General features: G+C 34.7%; 1 protein-coding gene across 1 annotated transcript in view; it reads left to right on the plus strand.

The window, feature by feature from the left end:
* Positions 1–2,656: 2,656 nt before the first annotated feature.
* LOC148948458 (angio-associated migratory cell protein) overlaps positions 2,657–24,189 on the plus strand; it is a 137,744-nt gene continuing 116,211 nt past the window's right edge. Inside the window, exon 1 of the mRNA XM_089093932.1 lies at positions 2,657–2,671. The gene's annotated coding sequence lies outside the window, so the exon portion shown is untranslated. The remainder of the gene's footprint in view (positions 2,672–24,189) is intronic.

Here is a 24,189-nt window from a genome sequence, read left to right on the forward strand (position 1 = left end):
GAAACGAAAAAACTGATTTTGTTTCAGCTATTTGCATACAACGCTTCTTCTTCTTAATAGCGATAAGTAAAACTCAACAGTAATAATAAAAAAAAACAACATATTTTCGGTAATTCCACTCTCCTATGAAATTTATGCTGTGTAACTTACCGCCTTCTCATTAACATCAGCCTAAGTTGGAAAAAATTCAAAGTCTTTCAGTATTATGGCGAAAAAAAAACATATATTAAATAAAAAAAAAATTCAACTAGAAACACGAATTTTTAAGGTTCAGCTGAACGTGGAAATGCTTTAGGCTCAGGTTTAGTTCAAACTCAAGAATTTTCTGAAAACTTTGATTCAACTTGAAAACTTGGGAGTCGAGATCAGTTCAATCAAAAATCATGTTTAAGAGTTCAGTTTGTACTTGGGGTGTAAAAAGTCAAATATTCAGTTAGTGTTTTAATCAAGCTGAAAATAAACGGCTCACTTATGCCTAGTTTATGCTTAAGCTTTGTTCTAATATATAACTTGGGGACCCCATGTTATTTGACTGTTTTATTTTTCAATTCAACTCAATATTGCAGCACAATTTGAAGCACTAGTCAAAGGACTACTGCTTCAAGGCACAAGTGCTTCAAGGAGGTTAGCATTTTGGATTATATATTTAACTTTTACGGGGAATTCTGACAACAAAGCTAATGCTTCATCCAAGGAAAGCCGCTTTAGAAATTTATATACATAATACTTCACTTTGGTCTATTGAATTAATAGTAATTAATAATAAAAGTAATAGTTGTTAATATTCAAATACTAATTTGAATATGATTATTTATTTTTATCAATTAAAATTAATAACTAATTGTTAATTAACTAAAAATTAGTTGAAAATTATAAAATAATAAAATTTGCGTAAGCACTGATGATGGTAAGGAAAATCAGAGCTGATAGGAATGAATTTGTATGGTCCTGCAGAAGGGTATTAGGTTCAATTCCAATATAAAAGCTGTTAAAGCACCAATGATCTGGCTCTTTCCCATTTGCTATGTTTTTTATTAATAGTTATGAATAATAAATTAATTTAACCCTTAAAACCAGGTATGAACACGGGGTGGGGCTTTTAAGCTCCAGTCTCCGGACATCTTGAGATTCTAAGGATTCGTCCTTAAATTCCTTATATAGCCCGCATAATTGGATTTTTTTTTTCAGATATCTATCCCCTTCGAAATATTTTCAACTTCAAAATTGGTATAGTAGCAAAGAACTGGAATATTGCCAATGCCCAATGCGTAAGAGTAAACTGTTAAAGGCCCATTCACAATAAGATTTTAGTAATTCTAAGAATTAGCTATATAACTAATTTGAGCCAATCATATCCTTCATAGAGTTTCCTGATTGGTTAAAAAACTGCGACTGACTCGAACTACCGCTACCTATTTTCGGTATGCGTCAAATGTCACTGTGAATTAAAGGTCTCATTATAAGGCATCAATAAGTGCTAAGAACTATAAAGTAATTTTAACCTAATCAGTTCTACCCATACTGATCCTTTTTAAAAATGTTTGGGTACTTATATGTTATAGCGCCTATGTTAAGTTCTTCATCTAAGTAGAGCCTGTTTCTCTGACTAATCCTAATGAAATATCACAAAATATGATGACATATAATACTTTAGAAACCAGTTTGGGCTATATATTTGCACATTAGGAGGGGTGGGGCAAAATATAGCGGGACTGCATGCAAAATGTGTTAGGTACGATTATTCTCCATATTATGAAGTAAGAATTGTTTTCTAACTTCACACTGTCCAAACAATTTGCCTTCACCCCTCCCCACCCCCAAATGTGCAAATATGTAGCCCAAATTATGTATTTCCCATCTATTCTGTCACTTGTCTTTGTCTGGTGTAACGCTAAGCCGAAAGAAACTAACGAAGAAGCCGGTTCTACAGTGCGTCAATGGATGAAGAACTTAATATAGGCGGTATAACAGATTAGTACCAATGTTTATTTTAAATGCACAGCCTTTTGAAGTTCCTGCCGATTTTTAAGTAAATTTTCAAGAATTTTACACACTTTCAAAAATTTTATAACCTTTGTCTTAGTTTCACAGACCAACCCTTGTTCATCAAGCAATAAAAGGTTTGAAGGAATTATTAATTCATTCACATTCCTCAGGTTATGACTTTTTTTTCTACAAAATAAAATGTTGTAAAATGAATGATTTTGCGATCATTTAAAAAAAAAAATTCTCTGTCAGTCAATTTCCATGCTTATAATTATGAATATTTTGTCTGTATGTCCCATATGGCATGAATACCCCATTATTCCTTTTTTATTGCTTTGGATTTTTGTTCGCATTTTTCTTTATTACATTTTTATTTCTGTATTTATTATGACTTAAGATTTATGGCGAATATAAAATAACATTTAAACTAAAAGTAAAACCTGTTTGTTAATGATGATCACTTTTTTTTTGTAGATTGAACAGAGTGAAGGTAAAAAATTGATAGCCGGATTTTTGCATAATTTTTATTAAGAGTTGATGTGTTACACTGTAGTCAGAAAGAGAATTGTTTTTATTTTGTTATTATATCTAGTGCCACAGATAGCAATAAACAGGTATAACTAGAATTGAACAGCGAAGGAGTACTCTTTCTAACCTTGTAGCTTCTAGTTGTAATTTGGCAGCGGTAAGTAAAAATGTGTTATGTTACACAAGGCCGTATCCAGCGGGGTTAGAGGATTTGAACCCCTCTATGGGGGTTTGTCCGATTCGTAAAACTTAACAAAAATGAACATAAACACATTTTTGATGCGTTTTAATTTGTTTTAGCCCCCTCCCCCCCCCTGAAAAATAGGTTAGGTTTCCATAATTTTTTTCTTAAAGTATTATTTTATCATCTTGTTTTCTTATTTTTCACCAGGATTAACAGAACTTCTCTTTTTGGGCGTGTCTCCAATAACCGATAAGTAACAAATTATAATTTGGCTATGGCATTACAGATGCAGTAAAAATAGTTCGAACCCTATAAGCTCCGTTTCTTAACTATTTCTGTGTGCGAAAAGGAGATATATGGCACATTTTAAGAGAAATTGAAACCTCTAAACACATTCAGAACCAAACAAGAGAAAACGGATGGAACCATTCATCCAATTAATAGAACTTGCTTGAGTTTAGGAATAGTAACAAATTTAACTTTTAAATAAGGGTTACTGGCTCTCCGCAGCCAAGCTACATTACAGAGCACCATTGGCTCCACAAAGTACGGTACATTTCACGCCACGTGTTTGCATAACTCTGCCATCACACTTATTGTAACACAAGTGGCGCCACTTCGTTCTGATTTTGGGAGAGTCCTAGCCACTGACATCCCAGGCAATATATTTGGTACCACAGACAATATCCAGCAGGTATAAACGAGACCAGTTTTTTGTTTTATCGGAGGGGGCGGGGCTTTGTTTTTTCTTCTAAGTTGGTCGATATTCTAGTGGTGGTTCTGGCCTCTCTTGCACCCAGGGCAAAATCATTATTAACACTCCCCCCCCCCTGTCTCCCAAAAAATTTTCAAGCCAAATAAAAAAAATTTCATTTAGTCTCAAAATTAATTTCAGTTTATTAATCAATTGACAAGGTTATTTTTTAGTTTTTTTTTCAACTTATTATTTAAATCATTAGAGTATTTCATCATTATTAATTATTTTAATTTATTTTATATAATTTAATTATTTTAATTATAATTATTTAATTTGTTTTTTATTCTTTAACTTATTTTATTTTATTAATAAATTATTTCAATTTATTAACTATGCCTAATACTTAAGCTTAATGAAATCAAAATTTAAAAATTTACAAAAATGGTTATGGCTGTTATATTATTTATTTGAAATGTTGCACCCCTAAAATGTCTGCGCCCGAAGTAAGTCCCCTCTAAAACCACCTCTGCTATATTCTTAAGTCTGCCCCTCCCATTGTTTCTACACGCAAGTGGGCAGGGGAAGGAAAATAAAAGGCTCAAATGCCCCAAAAACCAAACGATGTCCACAATTTTCCCCAGAATTTCCTACGATATTTTTTTGCAAAATGTTATTGTGCTTCTTGTTTATTTGTGTTCTGTTTTGTGTTTACCACAGTTTTCAAGAATATATTAGCTACTGTTCGATGTTTAGAAGTCATGTTAATTGTGTTCAGTGACTTAAGAGCACGTTTGGGCAGGAATCAACATACGTTTTTTCTTTCGATTTTGCTAGATCTGCAGGGTTGAAATTAATCCTACAAATTTGATTGAAATTAATCAAATTGAAACAGTCCCTGAAATTCAGAAAAAAATTAATTATATAATATGCTTCCAAGAAATCTTTAAAAATTCTCAATTTCAATTGTATATTTAGCAAAATGTTCTGAATTGCAAGAAATAAATTGAAAATAGCTTAGAAAAATAGCTTTAATAAATTAGAAATGTTCTAAATTGCAAGAAATAAATTAAAAATAGCTTTAAATTTCGACATTCAAATAGAAGTTTCTCATTTACGTTTTTAAAGCTTGATATTATACTTACTTATTAGATTTTTATTATTGAAATTAATTAATATTAATATCAAGGGAGTAATCGAAAGATGCTCTGAATCCGGAACTGCAGGAATATCTAAACAGACAATTGGATTTGGGCATTACCAAAGAAATTTCTTGGTTTGTTTTCTAGATTACCATACTGGAAATTTCAACATACTGAAAAAATACTGACAAACACTGACAAAAAGAATACTGACGAATACAGTAATTTGGTATTGGAAAGTTATCATTTCCATCAAGTCCCAATCTTAAGGTAATAACTTGAAATAAACCATGAAACATTAAGTTTGACATCGATTATAATCACTTATATTCAATTTCATCTAACGAAAGATTAGAATTGTTACATTTATTTAGCATTTTGGTGTTTAATTTCGTAAATAAGCTTAAAATTTAATGTGTAGACCCAAAAAACACAGAGCTTCAGTCAAAACAGCCGTCTGAGTAAATACTTATATAAGCAGTTTGAAACGATATCAAATTTAGAAATTTTGCTAGAAAAATACCCTCAATTTGATGAAAGAAATAAAAAAAAACCATCAAATTGGGCTTTGAAATACAGTCGTCTAAAATAATTCTTTAAATTTTAATGCCTAAAGTTTTGACTTAACCAACATAATGGTTTTGCTAATAACCTGAATAATCTCAATTTCAAGGGTGTGGCCAGAAAAAATACCCAGAATTGCACAAAGGACTAAAAAAGAGCAAATTGCTATATTTGCGGTGTAGCTGATAATAGCTATTAATCATAGTTACAGTTGTTTCTCTTTGGCACTAGGATGATGACGCAAATGGATACATTAGTAGATTATATTGTCTTTGATACATGCTGCATCGAAATCAGCTTAAATTTTAACTTCGAAAAGGAAGTTAAAATCACTTTAGGGAGACACGAAGCATGAAACTATAAACCGTAATAACTATGATTAAAACATAAATGAAAGCAAGGACTTGGGTAAATGTGATTTTTTCAAATCACAGCAAACAATTCGCATTTTAGATGTTCTGAGTCTTTCTCTCAATGTGAGATTTTTCTCTCAATTTTTCTCTCAATGTGATCTGATCCTTTCACTGCTCTCAAAAGCCTTTGATAAGAATTATCATCATGGCTACAGCAGTAGCTGCAACCTAGTAAAGACCGAACCATAGCCCATAGTAACAAAAATTAAAAAAACTCTCTAGTGATACAAAATTTCCATCTGACACAGATTCAGGAATGATAGCTATTATTTCCGTTCATCTTAAAAATAAAAATTTATTGCGAAAAGAAATTTATGGTGATTTCAAAAAGAGCCTGAAATTCCTCGAACATGACTTCATATCAAAATGAAAAATGCACTATCGGAATCAGAATGGTCGAAAATCTTGTTAAGGAGAATTACAGTTCCCCAAATTGAGCAACAAGGAAAATCACTTTTTTGCGTGGGTAGGACTGATCTGTCTCTTTTTTTTCTTTTTTTCTTTTTTTTCTTTTTTTTTCTCAGCCAGCGGGTTACCAGAACACCATAGAGAAATCACTTATTTAAAAGCTATCACTCATACTTACGTTCTTCCTATAAATTCATCCATCTGAAAGTACCAACTGGCACTAAAAAGTCCCTTTTGGTGCTATGTCTCAAGTAAAAAAGCTGGTTCTGGTGGGCTACCAGAACCTTTTAGAGAGGTGTTTATTGACTCATTTCAAAGCTATTGCTTATAACTACGTGATTTTTATCATTTATACCATCCGTAAATGCCAAATAGCATTAAAAACGGCACTTTTGGTGCCACTTCTTAAGTGAAAAAGCTTGGAAGTACAAAACGGTACTATTGTAATAACTATGGTCAAAAACCCTTGACTCGAGTTACAGTTGATCATAGTAGTAAAAACCTATTTGTATTATTTTTTTCCATGATATTATTATAGTTGTCAGATCACATTCCAACTTTTCCTTGTTTATTGCTGTTCCACACCTGTATGTCTAAAGTTTTTTTTATGTTTACCTGAGGGGGAGATGTTTAGTGAAATAAGTTAGAGATACGGAAATTTTGCTGATGTTTTTAAAACCTAAAGAATCTTGTTTAGAAAAAATAGTTATTTCCAGAATGCCAAGGAAACCGGTGCACGATAACAATATTAGAAATTATTTCTCATTGTGTAGTTTATTTTAATGTGGAAGAAAGAATGTTTTCTTGCTTGCTCTGCATGGCATTAAACTTATAAAATATATTAAAACGTTAAACACATAGTAATGTCGGTTCCAGTTCTAATAAGGTAAAGATCGATCTATCTGCGCTGGAGAAAATTATTCTATGTCTAGAAAAAAATTACATTTAGGATATAAACAAATTTGACAATATTGGGAATTAAGTGAACGAAACGATTTTACGAAGCATAATACAACAAATCAGAATTTGGCATACGACATCAATTTTTCCCGAATTGTTTCCTAGAGATCTAAAAGATATACAGAATTTTGTTCTCAGGAAGATAATTTAATGTTTTATGGGACTACGACGTAAAACTGTATTGAAACTTTCCCAACTATTATAGTTATTTGTCTGAAAAATTTCGAAGTATTTTGCAAATTTCACTGACAGTTTTCAACCCTATTTCATGATATGCATTTCTATCTTCAGTGCCTAAACATTTATTATTTTGTAAATTATGGATATTAAACTTTTTGTTGTAAAATGAAAGCTTTTCATAACTGTCGGGGTTGTTTGCAGTATCTAGGGTGGTTTTATCTCCCTTAGATCTGAAATGGTAAGAAATCAAATAAAAAAAAAAAGTTTTTTTTTAACTGAAAGTAAGTAGCGACATCAAAAATTAAAACGAAACGAAATTATTCGTGTAATAGGGGGTTGCCCCCCACCCCCAAGAAAAAAGATCATGTTGCTTCAAAACCAAATTTAAATTAAAACGGGCTAAGATTAATTTAAAAATCAAAGTTTTTGTGAGGAAAGTAAAGAGCAAAGTTGAAACTTAAAACGAACGAAAATGGTTGCTTCACAGTCTGTCTAAAACATATCAATAACCAATACAAATAAATCAACTTATTGTATTTCCCTATGTTTGTAGGAATAAAGAAAACTAGCGATTTACTGAAAATATAAAAGCCAAGTATAAAAAACACGAATATTGATTTAGGAGGCAAAAGTGACAAAGAGTCAAACTTTAGCGTAAATAGCGAGGGGTTGAGGAGGGGACAGCCCCTTTTATATACAGAATAATTTCTGTTGGTTTTAAGTTTTAATATCGCTCCTTACTTTCAGTTAAAAAAAAAACTTGTTTTTTTTAATTTAATTTCTGAACGTTTTTCAACTAATGGAGGTTCGAATTTGGCTCACGATACATGTGAATTTAAAAAAAAAAAATTGTATATTAATTTTGGCAGATCTATTCTGTATATGAAGTGTTGCCCCTTCCTCAATACCTTGCTCTTTACGATAAAGCTGTTAGCCGTTTAAAACAGCTTCTATTCTAATTAAACGGTCCCCGTGTTTCAGTAGCCACTGTTAAAAAATTGGGACAAACAGTCAAACTTTAGCGTAAAGAGTAAGATATTGAGGAGGGGGCAACCCTTCATATGTGAAGTAATTTATATTTGGTTTTCAAATAATGCAGGTAAATATGGTTCATCCTATGAAATATACCCCTCCGCCTCACGAAACACTCCTCCGTAGAAACTTTATCCAACGTAAAGTGCCCCCCCCCGTCAAATTCACTCCAGACAGTTCCTTCCTCGCTGAGAATCCTCTTCCCTGTAAAATTTCTTCCGGAAGATTTACCCTGTAAAATTATCCTTAGAATTCTTTCATTTGAATGAGATTTTAATCTCTAATTGGTGTCTCGATCACTCCAGAAATGCCCCCTTCCACGGAAATTATTTCCCGCAAATCAAAACACGCGGAAAATAGCCCCTGGATAATTCCGCCGAAACATCACCACATGAAAAATTTTGAAAAGAGAATGTAAGACAACTAAAAGAATTTCGTATACTAATTCTGCCATATCCCCCCAGTGTAAGATTTACCTAGAAAATTCACCCCCTCAGAAATTTCCCCAAGGAAGATTCTCCCTATAGAAATACACCCAAAGCACTATCATCTCCCCCCTCCCCGAAAAATGTCTGTATACTTCCTAATAACAAATACTATACGTAAACAATAAGAGTATATACCAAGGTTCCATTTCTGGGACTTTACGTTCCTTCCGGTTTTTCTGTTAATTTTTGCAGGTCATTACACTCTTTGCCAGGGAATAACGCAATTTCAAAAGTTCAGCGTAACTTCAAAGTTCTGTGTCCTTTTTTAGCGTTTAACCAGAAAACCGGTTACTCTTTTTACATTCCAATTATTTTTGTATATATTCAGATTTCAAATTTGATTCTCCGTCAGTTTTGAATAGTTTATATTCGAGATAGCATTACAGGCATTTTTTGTAAAAAGCATTTACATAGAAAAATGGATAAGCAATTTTTGGTGAGTAAAAAATATTCTCATTATTATATTAAAAAAAAATTTTATCTTGTCATTAAGTTAAGGAAGAAATTCTTTCCTTACACTAGAACTAAGGGTACTTATATACTTAGAAGCCTGTTGTTTTTAGGAGCTGAAAAAACCTCTAATTCTCTTATATGTTGAAATTTACTGTGTGATTTTTTATCGAGATAAATTGGTCTTTTAGATGTTTTTTGAAAAAAGTGCTTAGCTTTCGATCGGCAATTTGGGATTAGAATAAAATGTTGATTTTTTCATGTATTAATTGTTACAAAAGCTTCCTTTTTATCAAGATCAATGACCCTTTTTTTTTTAGGAATTTTTTTGAAAATTCTCCTATGCAAGTCGGCTATTTAGTGTAGATTTTTTATCAATAACTGCTACCTTTTTATGGAATGTTTTTGAAAAAGTTATAATCTGTAGTGAGTTACTTGTGGTGTAGAATAAAATTTTTGTTCTTTTAATGTTTGATGATTAAATCAATCTTCCCGGATTCTAAAGTGTGATTTTTTTTTTTATCAAGTACAGTGTTTTTTTTTTTTTAGGGATTTTTTTTTTAAATAATTCAAGACCCTTATTCGTTTAATAATATAGTCATTAAATTTAAAGCATTAAAAACCCACACCCCCCCATTTCCTCAAAAATAAAATTTGTTACCTTATAAACATATTTAAAAAATAAATTTTCTTGCTTTGGTATCCTTTTATTTAAGGGTCATTATTATCTCATAGGGGGGGGGGGAGGGGAGTGACTGAACCATGATCATTAACTTTTCAACTAATTAAATTTCTATTTATGTCTAAATTTGATTTAAATATGATATTTTTACTTGATTGTCACATGCAATTCTTCTCCATATTGTTTAATAAGGAACGCAAATACTGCTTTTTAAGTTTTAATTTACAAAAACAGTCACGTAAGCATGGACGTAGGAGGGGGGTGGGTGGTGGGAGGGAGGAGCAGTTTATAAAAGGTCCTCCATCTCACTATCAAAACCCCTGATTTTGAAATCAAGATGTTTTTTACACTACTTTAGATGTCTAACATAAACTGAATTATTTTCCAAAAACCCAAAATGCATTTTTGCTACATGCTAAATTTTTGTCTTTTTTTTTTAAAGGAAGAAGAGACGTGCAATAATCCCCCTTCTGAGAAGAAAGCGAGATATGACGAACCTTCATTAATATAGACCGAATGGGCGTTTTTTATCACATTCGCTGGAAATGTTACACTTGTTCTGGACCATCCTTCGAGCACCCAACTTATAGCGATAGAACCCTCTGACTCCCGTGTTAGCTCCATGGCAACTGGAAGGAAATTGAAAAGAGAATGGGCTACTTTATACCATGTCTCAGTTCAGCCTACTGACCCCCTTCAAGTTTTGCAAAGGAGTTCAGGTATAGAAGTCCAGTCAGAATTTGTAAATATATACATAATTTTTTCTATCCCTATTTTCAAAAATAAGACAAAATTTTCTCAGGCGCATAGCTTTTTATGAGTTAAAAAAAAAACTTAAAATTTGTTTATAATAGATTTCATTTTCTTTAATTCACATAATTTTAAAAAATTATATATAACTTAGTTCTTTTTCTAATATTCTATAAAAACAAAAAACAAAAAAAACTAAAATTTCTAAAAAAACACACTAAGCGAAAATTGTCAATAATAAAATTTAAACAAAAAAAAAACTATTGTGTATTTCAATAGTTGCACTCACCCAAGAAAAATTTATTATTACACTAAAACCATTTGCATTGTATCAGATAGTTTCATCACTTTGAATTGTAAATGGGTTTCCTGTGAAAGGAAGAAGGTTTTTAGTAATCACCAATTATGGGTTTCACATACGAAGAAAATATTATTATTATTTTGAACCAACTCAGGCAATTATTTTCGTTTTTGAAAGGTTCAAGAAAAAGAATTTGAGACTGTTCTATTAGAACAGTGTTGTGGAGTCCGATACCCCCTCCAACTCGGAAAGGGTATCGATCCTCCTACCTGGAAGGACGCTCCTGGTTCCCCCGGGTTCTCCCTGGGATGAGGTTGGGTAGGGGGGGGGGTCTCTAAAAAGGACCATCCAACATTTTTATTGTTGATATGGATGGAAAAAAAATTTCTTCTCTCTTACAAATCATTTATTTAGCCCAGGTCGAAAAAATCCGTTGGCAACACACAGAGGAAAATACGGATTATTGAGAAAGTAACAAAAATGCCACCAACCGCCGACATATGGAGTTCGTGTCCTTTAACTAAAGCCGAGGAGTAAGTTTTCGTACAGCATACTGCGTCAGTCGAACAATGGTCAAATTTCATTAAAAGTTATAATGAAGAGGCTCAAACAATCGTATTGGACTCATATTTTGCGTTTTTATTTATAAAAGAAAAATTTGGAATAAAACCCTCAATTTTTTCTATCATTCTATTGTTCTAACTTACAGTTCTAATAATAAGACTACCATTTCCCGACAAAAAAAAATATTTTTTTTACAATTTTCAGTTTACATTATGAAATACATAAGACACTGTAACTTTTTTTTTTCTTCTTCTTTTAATTGTTCAGGTGGTGGTGGTGGGACAATGACTATGAGAAATTGAAAAAGTTTATTAACTATAAAAAAATGATTATTTTACATAAAAAATAAAACTTTTTTTTTCTACAGATTAAAAATATAGCACTCCCAGTGGCACCATTGAGTGATGAAGCAGGTATATTTACAGTACCAATTCTGTCACCACCAGCAGAGTTCAGGGATGAACCTACACTAGTTCTAGATAATATGGAGTGGCATGAGGGATTCCTTAATGATGTTTTTGGGGAAATGGCCAGTCTGGATGACTTAAGCTGTGATATTGACATGCTTGAGGACCCAGAGTGGGCAGATAGTTTCATGCGTGAATATTTAGATGATGCTACAAGTAAATTTGACCCGGGTCCTCATAATGAAATTCCATCAGAGGACAATAAAGGCTGGCTCGATCAATTGTCCCCAAACACCTTGGAACATGTACTAGGAGACCTCATGTCACATCCCCCCAATGTGATTGAACAGACTGGGAGTGGTGTTATTGACAATTCCCTGTCACCCTCCTCCACCATTCCACTTAATAGTAGTAGTAATACAACAGCAGCTCATTTTTCCGGGGACATTTTTAATGAGAACTTTATAATTAGTGAATTGAGTCCTGAACAAACAGGGTCAAAACATGAAAATAGCGTTACGTCCCCGGAATTGCCTGATTTTTATCTGTTAGAATCTGCTCTAGGTAATTTGCAAACATACAGGGTAGATTTTAGCCTTCCCGAGTAAACCGAGGGTATTATTTTCACTCACCCCGTGAAAAATACACATCGATATAACGAAAGAATACAAGAAATTATTGATCTTCAGAGAACGAAAGGGGGAGGTCGGGGGGAATTATAGCATCGGTGCACCATCAAGTTTATTTACAAAAGGGGACATCTGGGGACATTTTTTATTTTCATTTTTCAACAGGCAACCAGACTTTCTACCCAGGTCTAAACGAATTTGAAGACAATTATTTCAACTGGGTAAATAAAATAATTTCAACTTTAGATACATTTAATGAGAGGGGGCGTGGGTCTACCATTTTATACATTGAATGAATGGATCTGAATCTCAGTAGATTTAAAAAAAACTTTATTTTAAGGGGGGCGTGTAATCTAAAAATAAAATGCCACCCAGATTTGTCGGCTACCAGAGGAGTTCAGGGTTTTACTTTTGACACTGGAATGCAATGATTCAAGTATGCATTTTTAGCGGCAGCCCACAGGACATTATGAAATGAATTAACAATGAAAAATCGCGAAAGACTTGCACGTAACGTTGGGAAAAATTTCCCTAAAGTAAATTTTGACTGTTTGGAGGGGAAGTATCCTGGGTCCTTGAAAGAAATACGCATAATTGAGACAGCAAATGACCCTCGGGAGGTGGGAGGGGTTGGACTACAGTATGAAATTGACTTGGAAGCTGGGGGAAAAAAACCGAACAAAACAGGGGTTCTATATTCAGTGAGGACACCGAGAGTTGACAATGTTAAGAATTTTGTATTGGTTATTTACCAACCCCCAAAGATGTAAATTCTTATGGTCATTTTTTCCCGTTACTGCAATAAGTCGACTCCTCTGTCAAGGCATTCATAAAGGAGAACGTTTCTATTGCCCCATGTGCTTCTCCCCATTTAGATCTGAGCGAACATTCTCAGATCACATCGGTCATTGTAAAATTCATGGAAATAGAAGAATATAAATGCCGGTAGAAGGCAAATATATTTTACAATTTAAAATTTTTCAAAATTCTATTCTGCAATCTGATAAAGTGTCTTTAGATTGTGAAACAAGACTGGTTGAGGTATCAGACCCATCAAGGCCAAATATAGTCAAGGAACACAAACTAGTTGCGTGTTCCTATGCGCACGCCCGTCACGACGCCAACAATAAAATGCTATTGGAAGAGTTTTTTTTAACTAGGGACGAGGAGGGCAGTATGGAAAAGTTATTGGTTTCTTTAATAAAAACGGCACACAGGGCAAGTTCACGATTATGCCATACCAATTATCAGATGACATTGTCGGATAAAGAGCAGCTGGCGTTGGACAAGGGAACAGTTTTTTGGGTGTGTAGGGGTGTCCTTACCCCAAAAGACACGGTGCAGGACCACAATCACCTTATTGACCCCAATTCAACGGGGAAAAGTAGCTTTCGCGGGTGGTCTCACAATTGGTGTAATTTAAAAATTAAACAACAACTTGTTCTACTGGTTTTTATGCATAACTATAACGATGATCTGAAGTTTTTGCTAAATATATTAGTACATCTTAATATAACTTGACAAGCTGATGATGTGGGGGGTGATGAGTCGGGTGCAGGTGTGATAGAAATATGGAATTAAAAACTACCACTTAAATCCGCAGAAAAGGTTAGGTTTTTGTACTGAGTGTTTAAATATGTTGAATCATGCTGGGAGCAAACGGATAAATTTCTCTTTTTATAGTCCTCAAGCTTTTCCCCCAATTAAGTAAGAGACTTAATTCAATTGCAGAAAAACGATGACGGCAACAACGCTTTCCCCCTTCTCAAGCAACAATTTCCAAATGATTTATATGATTTGTTAACGGTCAAGGGCATATCTCCTTATGAGTATTATTGTTCCATGTCGAGATTCGCCGAGGAAGCTATTCCTTGTATTGAATCGTTTTACGACAGTCTTCACGATCGTAGTTGCACCCCCGAGGAATACAGTTTTGCTAAAAAAGTTTGGGCAGAGGGAAGGTGTAAAAATGGATTTGACTACTGCAAGCTGTATTTGTCGAGTGACGTGTTAACTTTGTTAGACATTATGTGTAAAAATACGGATAAAATCTCTGAGGAGTTTAATCTTGATTTGGGTTATTATTATTCTTCGCCTCATCTAGTGATGGACCTCATCCTGAAAATTAGTGGGGAAAAAATTGGGCTAATCACTGACATTGATCAGCATCTGTTCATCGAAAGGTCAATGAGGGGGGGTTTTGTTTTTCACGGAGACCGTATCTTGGAAACCGATCCAACAGGAGAGAAGACGGGGACAGAATCGAATGCAGTTTTCCTTGATATGAATTCTCTCTACCCCTCGGCCATGTCCCATTATGCACTACCTTGCGGCGACTATAAATGGCTCAATGACCCTCAAGCTCCCCATTTCCCCAACATTGGCGACGACAGTGTTGAGGTGAATGGACCGGTTGGATGGTTTTTTGAAATTGATGGAGAGATACCAGTCGAGCTTCACGATTCAGTAAAGGATTTTGTTTTCCCGTGTATCAATAGACCTGTGACTAAGGACTCTTTGAGTCCTCTCAATATGTGTTTAGTCGAGGTGGACGGATTGAATTGTACGCCTTCAAAACAAAAACGTTTTTTTGACCTTCTGCCAAAAAAAAACATAGTTGTTCACCATGTAGCGTTAAAATGGATGTGCAACATTGGTTTCATCGTCAGAAAGATTCACCGAGCACTCGAGTTTAGTCAAAAACCTTAGTTGAAAACGTTTGTTGACACTTTTGTCAGCAAACGTTCTGCAGCAGAGACGAAAGCCGAAAAAGAAATTTATAAACTCATTTTAAATTCGGCTTTCGGCAAAATGAGTGAGAGTGTTCGCGATATGAATCGTTGTGACGTTCTGACCGATCCAGAACAATGTGCTCGAATTATTGCCGATCCCAATTACACTTCCTTTACAATCATTGGCCCGGACATGGTACTTTTGAATAGGAAAAAAAGACGCATTGTCCTGAATAAAATATTGCTGCAGGCAGTGCTATCTTGGAGATCTCAAAAAAGCTCATGTTGGAATTCTACTACAATGTGGCTAGGGTACAGTGGCCGGAAAAGGGGCAAGTAGAGGTCTGCTATGGTGACACGGATTCTCTACTGTTAAAAGTAAAAACATCAACTTTAAGTGATGATGGGGAGAATTTTTATATTATAACTTCACATAGGGACTACCCAAATTGTAATTTTGGTCTTTACCCTGAGCTCGTCAACAGTTGGGTTCAACCGCCAATTTTATTTTTTTAATCAGAAACAAGTAACGACTTGATTTCCCATGGTATGTTTGCCGGTCCGAAGGTGTACTTTATACAGACATACGACGAAGAAATCAAGAAACGTTGCAAAGGAGTACCCACGCGTTATATGGACAAGAATTTCGACATGGACATTTATATGAATTGTATTGTTCAAAATACAAGTCCACGAAATAACGTGTTGGCAAGTCTTTCATTAAACTATAGGAACTATCCAGCAAATGTAGATAAAAGAGCCATGAATACCATTTTTGACGAGATCTATGTTTTTCAAGATGGTGTGACCACCCTCTCCCGTGGACACTGTTTAACTTCAGACCGCATTGAATGTATTGCCCACCGTGAAAGTCTCGGTTTAAATAAAGTCCTGTAACTAATTTCCTAAAAAAACCTTTGGGGGGGGGGCCTCGCGGCCTTTGGGGGGGGGGGGGCCTCGCGGCCCGGGGGGGGCCGCCGCCAGCGCGGGTCGTTTTGCCCGACATTGAGGGCCCACACAGAAACGATCTGAACGGTGTTTTAAATTGATACATGTTCCTTTCAACAGTTAACCTGGACAACTAACTGTAGACCCTAACTGTCTAACGACTAAATAATTTTTTTCCCTACTACTACTACTACTACTCGTTTCTACAAGAAGAAGAAGAAGAAAAAGACAAAGACAAAGACAAAGAAAAAATTTTTTTAACTTTTTAATACGCACATAAAAAAAAAGTAAAAAAACATTGAAAAAAAAAAAAATACACTATTTTTAATTTATTTATGAAAAAAAATACAACAGCAACATTTAACATTGTATAAACATGTATAAAAAAAACACTTTTTTTTTTGTTTATTTATAGAGAGAAAAAAAAAACATTAAATTATATAGACCACTTTAAAAAATAAAATTTTTTTTTTTTAAATTTATTTATAATAAAAAAATAAAAAACCAACATTTCCATAGTTACAGAGAGAAAAAAAACATTTTTTTTTTGTTTATAGAGAAAAAAAAAACATTAAATTAGAGAGGACACTTGAAAAAAAAAAAAAATCTGCTCTAAGTCCAAAAAAAAAAAGATAACTTTAGTGACAGTGCTCCCCCCGCGCTGGCGGCGGCCGCCCCCCGGGCCGCGCGGCCCCCCCCCCCCCCCAAAGGCCGCGAGGCCCCCCCCCCCCAAGGTTTTTTTTAGGAAATTAGTTAAAGGACTTTATTTAAACCGAGACTTTCACGGTGGGCAGTACATTCGATCCGGTCTGAAGTTAAATAGTGTCCAAGGGGGGGGGTGGTCACACCATCTTGACAAACATAGACCTTGTCGGAAATAGTACTCATGGCTATTTTATCTACATTTACAGTATAGTTCTTGTAGTTCAATGAACGAATTGCCAACAATTTGGCTCTTGGAATTGTATTTTCGACAATACAATTCCTATAAATGTTCATGTCGAAATTCTTGTCCACATAGCGCGTGGGTACTCCTTTGCAACGTTTCTTGATTTCTTCGTCGTATGTCTGTATAAAGTACATCTTCGGACCGACAAACATACCACGGGAAATCAAGTCGCTACACGTTTAAGATTAAAAAAATAAAAGTTGTTTTGGCACCCGACGTTTTACTAGCTCAGTGTGAAGATCACCACTCCAATTGGTGTAGTCCATTCTTGAAGTGATAATTTAACCGTGCGCCAAATCATCAATTAGATTTGGTGTTTTTACTTTGAGCAGTAGAGAATCCGTGTCACCGTAGCAGACCTCTACTTGCCCCTTTTCCGGCCACTGTAACCTAGCCACATCGTAGTAGAATTCCAACATGAGCTTTTTTGAGATCTCCAAGATAGCACTGCCTGCAGCAATATTTTTATTCAGGACAATGCGTCTTTTTTTCCTATTCAAAAGTACCATGTCCGGACCAATGATTGTAAAGGAAGTGTAATTGGGATCGGCAATAAATCGAGCACATTGTTCTGGATCGGTCACAACGTCACAACGATTCCTATTACGAACACTCTCACACATTTTGCCGAAAGCCGAATTCAAAATGAGTTTATAAATTTCTTTTTCAGCTTTCGTCTGTGCTACAGAACGTTTGCCGACAAAAGTGTCAACAAACGTTTTCAAATAAGGTTTTTGACAGCACTCGAAGGCTCGGTGAACATGTGTTACGTTTAAAAAATTGCTAAACATCAAATTTCAATCTAAATGGTGTACAACTATGTTTTTTTTTCTCAGAATGTCAGCAATAAGTTTTTGTTTTGAAGGTGCCCAATACAATCCGTCCACCTTGACTAAACGCCTATTGCGAGGATTCAAAGAGTCCTTAGTCACAGGTCTATTGATACACGTGAAAACAAAATCCTTTACTGAATCGTGAAGCTTGACTGGTATCTTTCCATCAATTTCAAAAAACAATCCAACCTGTCCATTCTCATCAAAACTGTCGTCGCCAATGTTGGGGACCTAGGGAGCTTGAGGGTCATTGAGCCATTTATAGTCGCCGCCAGGTAGTGCATAATGGGACATGGCTGAGGGGTAGAGAGAATTCATATCGAGGAAAACTGCATTTGATTTTGTCCCCGTCTTCTCCCCCGCTGGATCGGTTTCCAAGATACGGTCTCCGTGAAAAACAAAACCCCCCCTCATTGACCTCTCGATGAACAGATGCTGATCAATGTCAGTGATTAGCCCAATTTTTTCCCCACTAATTTTCAGGATGAGGTCCATCACTAGATGAGGCGAAGAATTATAATAACCCAAATCAAGATTAAACTCCTCAGAGATTTTATCCGTATTTTTACACATAATGTCTAACAAAGTTAACACGTCACTCGACAAATACAGCTTGCAGTAGTCAAATCCATTTTTACACCTTCCCGCTGCCCAAACTTTTTTAGAAAAACTGTAGTCTTCGAGGTTGAAACTATAATCATGAAGACTGTCGTAAAAATATTCAAGACAATGAATAGTTACTTCGGTAAATATCGAAATGGAACAGTAATGATCATACGGATAGATGCCCATGACCTTTAAAACATCATATAAATCATTTGGAAATAATTGCTTGAGAAGGGGGAAAGCATTGTTGATGTCATCGTTTTTCTGCACTTAAATTAAGTCACTCACTTTTTTGGGAGCAAAACAGTAGGACTCTCGAAAGCGATTTTTATTCGTGTGTACAACGTCGGCTTCAACAAATTTCCCCAAACATTCCAAAACAAGAACCTGGTCTGCAGATGTAGGTATGAGTTTTTACGTAAAGCTGTCTATCACCCCTGCACCATCATCATCATCATCATCATCATCCGCTGTTCCATTTCTTTGAAGATGTGCCAATGCAGGTAGCACAAACTTCAGATCGTAGTTAGAGTTATGCATAAAAACAGGTAGAAAAAGTTGTTGTTTAATTTTTAAATTACACGAATTATGAGCCCACCCCCGAAAGTTACTTTGTCCCGTTGAATTGGGGTCAATAAGGTGATTATTGTCCTGCACCGCGTCTTGTGGGGCAAGGGCACTCCTACACACCCAGCAGATCGGGCCCTGGTCGAGCGCCGAGGGCTCTTTATCTGACCCGATCTTTGGATTATTAGTGCCACTTAATCTTAAAAGTCATCTTTTTGCCTTTCTGATTAAATAAAACAAGAAATTGACACTTCTGCTCTCCTTTGCAAGTGTAAAAAAAATCTCTACCAATAGTATTTTATTGTTGACGTCGCGACGGGCGTGTGCATAGGAAAACGCAACTAGTTTGTGTTCCTTGACTATATTTGGCCTTGATGGGTCTGATACCTCAGCCAGTCTTGTTTCACAATCTAAAGACACTTTATCAGATTGCAGAAGAGAATTTTGAAAATTTTTAAATTGTAAAGTATCTTTGCCTTCTACCGGCATTTCTATTCTTCTATTTCCATGAAGTTTGCAATGCCCGATGTGATCTGAGAATGTTCGCTCAGATCTAAATGGGGAAAAGCACATGGGGCAAAAGAAACGGTCACCTTTATGAATGCCTTGACAGAGGAGTCGACTTATCGGAGTAACGGGGAAAAAATGGTCATAAGAATTTACATCTTTGGGAGGCTGGTAAATAACCAATACCAAATTTTTAACATTTTCAACCATCGGTGTCCTCACTGAGTACAAAACCCCTTTTTTATTTGGTTTTTTCGCCCCAGCTCCAAATTCAATGTCATACTGGAGAACAACCACCCCCACCCCAAGATTTTCATTTGCTTTTTCGAATATGCTTATTTCTTTAAAGGACACCGGATATTGTCCCTCTACGCACTAAAAATTTAATTTCTGGAAATTTTTCCCACCGTTTAGTGAAATATATTCGAAATTGTTTATTGTTGACTAATTTTATAATTTGCGATGTGCTGCCTATAAAAACGCATACTTGAAGCTTTGCATCCATGTTTCAAATCTAATAATCTGAACTTCTTTGTGAGTCCATAACTCCGGGTGTAATTTTATACTTAGAGTACATGCTACTCTTAAACTCAAGTTTTTTTTAAATCTAATGAGATTCAGATCCATTAGTTCAACGTCTAAAATTATATACACACTCCCCCTCTCCGTAAATGTATCAAAAGTTGAAATTAGTTTATTCACCCAGTTGAAAAAGTTGTCTTCAAATTCGTTTAGACCTGGGTAGAAAGTCTGGTTACCTGTCGAAAAATGAATATAAAAAACATCCCCGGATGTCCCCTTTTGTCAATAAACTTTTTGATTTAACGATGATTTAATTCCCCCCCGACCCCCCCATGTCGGGGTCTGGCTATGAAGAACTGCTCGGAGTTTGTCGTTCTAGCTATGGAGATTTTTATCGGGGTCATTTAAAATAATGCCAGCATTTTCCTCGGGAAGGCTAAAATCTATCCTGTATATTTTCAAATGATCTAGAGCAGATTCTAACAGATAAAAATCAGGCAATGCCGGGGACGTAACACTATTTTCATGTCCTGACCCTGTTTTTTCAGGACTCAATTCACTAATTATAAAGTTATCATTAAAAATGTCCCCGGAAAAATGAGCTGATGTTGTACTACTACTACTATTAAGTGGAATGGTGGAGGAGGGTGACAGGGAATTGTCAATAACACCACTCCCAGTCTGTTCAATCACATTGGGGGGATGTGACATGAGGTCTCCTAGTACATATTCCAAGGTGTTTGTGGACAATTGATCGAGCCAGCCTGTATTGTCCTCTGATGGAATTTCATTATGAGGACCCGGGTCAAATTTACTTGTAGCATCATCTAAATATTCACGCATGAAACTATCTGCCCACTCTGGGTCCTCAAGCATGTCAATATCACAGCTTAAGTCATCCAGACTGGCCATTTCCCCAAAAACATCATTAAGGAATCCCTCATGCCACTTCATATTAGCTAGAACCAGTGTAGGTTCATCCCTGAACTCTGCTGGTGGTGACAGAATTGGTTCTGTAAATATACCTGCTTCATCACTCGATGGTGCCACTGGGAGTGCTATATTTTTAATCTGTAGAAAAAAAAAGTTATTTTTTATGTAAAATAAGCATTTTTTTTATAGTTAATAAACTTTGTCAATTTCTCATAGCCATTGTCCCACCACCACCTGAACAATTAAAAGAAGAAGAAAAAGAAAAGTTATATTGCCTTATGTCTTTCATAATGTCAACTGAACATGTTAAAAAAAATATTTTTTTTTTGTCGGGAAAATGTAGTCTTATTCTTAGAAGGGTAAGTTAGAACAAGAGAATTATTTAAAAAATTAATGGTTTTATTGCAAATTTTTTTTTTTAAATAAAAACGCAAAATATGAGTCCAATTCGATTGTTTGAGCTTCTTCATTATAACTGTTAATGAAATTTGACCATTGTTCGACTGACGCGGTATGCTGTACGAAAACTTACTCCTCGGCTTTAGTTAAAGGACACGAACTCCATATGTCGGCGGTTGGTGGCAGTGTTGTTACTGTCTCAATAATCCGTATTTTCCTCTGTGTGTTGCCAACGGATTTTTTTGACCTCGGCTAAATAAATGTTTTGTAAGAGAGAAGAACTTTTTTCTCCATCCATATCAACAATTGAAATGTTGGATGTTCCTTTTTAGAGACCTCCGCCCCTCCCCAAACTCCACCCAGGGAGAACCCTTGGGAGCCGGGAGTGTCCTCCGCGGTAGGAGGATTGAAACCCTGTCCGAGTTGAGGGGGTATCGGACTCCACAACACTGTTCTACTTGAACAGTCTAAAATTCTTTTTCTTGAACCTTTCAAAAACGAAAATAATTGCCTGAGTTGGTTCAAAATAATAATAATATTTTCTTCGTATGTGAAACCCATAATTGGTGATTACTAAAAACCTTCTTCCTGTCACAGGAAACCCATTTACAATTCAAAGCGATGAAACGATCTGATACAATGCAAATGCTTGTAGCGTAATAATATCAGTTTAAGGGTGACTTGCCAAGCGTGAAAATACCAAATCGTTTTTTTTTTTGTTTAAAAGGAATTATTTCATTAGAATTTATATTTGTTAGAATTTAAAAGGTAAGTTTTTTTTTTTTTTTTTTTTATATAAAATTCATATAAGCACTCCTTTATATATATATATTGCTATTTTTTTTAATTAAATAAAATTAAATCTATTAGAAAAAAATTTTAAGTTTTTTTTTTTTAACTAATATACATCTTTTCAAATGAGAAAATGTTGTCTTATTTTTGAAAATAGAGATAGAAAAAAATAATTAAATACGTAAAAAGTATGACTGGAAGTCTAGACATTAACTCATTTTCAAAAATTTAAGGTAGTCAGTAGTCTGAGATGAGACCTGGTATAAAGTAGCCCATTCTCTTTTCAATTTCCTTCCAGTTGCCATGGAACTAACGCGGGAGTCAGAGGGTGCTGTCGCTATAAGTTGGGTGCTCGATGGATGGTCCAGATCACGTGTAACTTTTGCAGCGAATTTGATAACAGACGCCCTTGCGGTCTGTATTAATGAAGGTTTGTCATATGTCGTTTTCTTCTCAGTAGGGTGATTATTGCACGTCTATTCTTCCTTTAAAAAAAAAAAAAAATTTAGCATGTAGCAAAAATGCATTTTGGGTTTTTGGAAAATAATTCAGTTTATGTTAGACATCTAAAGTAGTGTAAAAAACATCTTGATTTCAAAATCAGGGGTTTTGATAGTGAGATGGAGGACCTTTTTTAAACTGCTCCTCCCTCCCTCCACCCTCACCCCTCGTACGTCCATGGTTCCGTGACTGTATTTGCAAATTCAAACTTAAAAGCAGTATTTGCGTTCCTTATTAAAAAATATGGATAAGAATTGACTGTGAAAATAATTTAAAAAAATAATATTTAAATCAAATGTAGAAATAAATCGATATTTAATACTTGGAACATTTCTTGTGCAGGGTTAATTAAATCCCCTCCCCCCTATTAGATTCGACTGTACGTTAAATAAAAGAAAATCAAAGCAAAAAAAATTAAGTATCAAATAGGGTCATAAGATAACAAATTTTATTTTTTAGGAAATGGGGGGTGTGGTTTTTGAACGAATTAAATTTCATGAAGAGATTTTTCAACGCAGACTGGCCTGGAAATATTTTAAAAAAACATCCCTAAAAAAAAACAACAACACTGATCTTGATAAAAAAAAAATAACAATTTAATAGAAAGTAAAATTTTTTAAAAATTAATAACTTAATATAAAAAAAATTTTATTATAATCCCAAATTACTTATATAAAGCTAAGAACTTTTTCAAAAATATTCCCTAAAAAGGCCACTTATCTTGATAAAAAATCACACCTTAAATGCAGACGGGCCTGGAAGTATTTTCAAAAACATTCCTAAAAAAAAAAGTGTCATTGATCTTGATAAAAAAGGAAGCTTTTGTAACAATCAATACATTAAAAAATCAACATTTTATTCTAATCCCAAATTGCCAATCGAAAGCTAAGCAATTTTTTAAAAAAAAATCTAAAAGACCCATTTATCTCGATAAAAAATCACACCGTAAATTTCAACCTATAAGAGAATTAGAGGTTTTTTCAGTTCCTAAAAACAACAGGCTTCTAAGTAGATAAGTACACTTAGTTCTAGTGTAAGGAAAGAATTTCTTCCTTAACTTAATGACAAGATAAAATTTTTTTTTAATATAATAATGAGAATATTTTTTACTCACCAAAAATTGCTTATCCATTTTTCTATGTAAATGCTTTTTACAAAAAATGCCTTTAATTCTATCTCAAATATAAGCTATTCAAAACTGTTGGAGAATCAAATTTGAAATCTGAATATATACAAAAATAATTGGCGGGTAAAAAGAGTAATCGGTTTTCTGGTTAAACACTAAAAAAGGACACTGAACTTTGAAGTTACGCTGAACTTTTGAAATTGCGTTATTCCCTGGCAAAGAGTGTAATGACCTGCAAAAATTAACAGAAAAACCGGAAGGAACGTAAAGTCCCAGAAATGGAACCTTGGTATATACTAATAAGCAAATTTTATAACTTACAGGCCTCTCTTCATATACGTAAAGGCCTCTCCCCACGGACTGTGGGGGGTCATTTTACACCTAAAAACATACCTGTTTACTCTTTCAACTA

This window comes from Artemia sp. Qi Xiang Cuo, chromosome 9 (assembly GCF_049724085.1).
Source record: "Artemia sp. Qi Xiang Cuo chromosome 9, ASM4972408v1, whole genome shotgun sequence".
NCBI lineage: Eukaryota > Metazoa > Arthropoda > Branchiopoda > Anostraca > Artemiidae > Artemia > Artemia sp. Qi Xiang Cuo.